The sequence below is a fragment of the Myotis davidii genome, unplaced genomic scaffold (assembly GCF_000327345.1).
Source record: "Myotis davidii unplaced genomic scaffold, ASM32734v1 scaffold1453, whole genome shotgun sequence".
NCBI classification, from domain to species: domain Eukaryota; kingdom Metazoa; phylum Chordata; class Mammalia; order Chiroptera; family Vespertilionidae; genus Myotis; species Myotis davidii.
Window position 1 is genome coordinate 70688 of NW_006284441.1, and position 406 is coordinate 71093.

Sequence of the window (406 nt, forward strand, 5' to 3'; positions counted from 1 at the left end):
CTGCTGGGTCTCAGGCTGGCGGCTGCCTGGCTTCGAAGGGCGCCAGGACCATCAGGTGACCGTGTGCTCCCAGCCCAGGCTCACACAGAGCCCCCCTGGCTTCTGACTCCCGGCGTGTGAGCCCGTCCACGTGAGCATCTTAGGGAATTCTACGTCGTTGTTGTACTTGCGAGAACCTGGCCTGGAGGCCCCGTGGTTGTTGAATGAATGAAGCGCAGATGCACAATGGAGGGAGGGAGGGGAGGCGTCAGGGTGGGCCGCGGGGCTCTCCGACCGGCCCTGGGTTTCCCGTAGGCGCGGCGGCCGCCACGTACACCTGCCTGACGGGCTCGCAGCCTCGTGGCCTATTGTCGGGATTTCCAGCTCCCAGACGGACGACGTGGGGAGGCCTCGGAGACACCCCTTC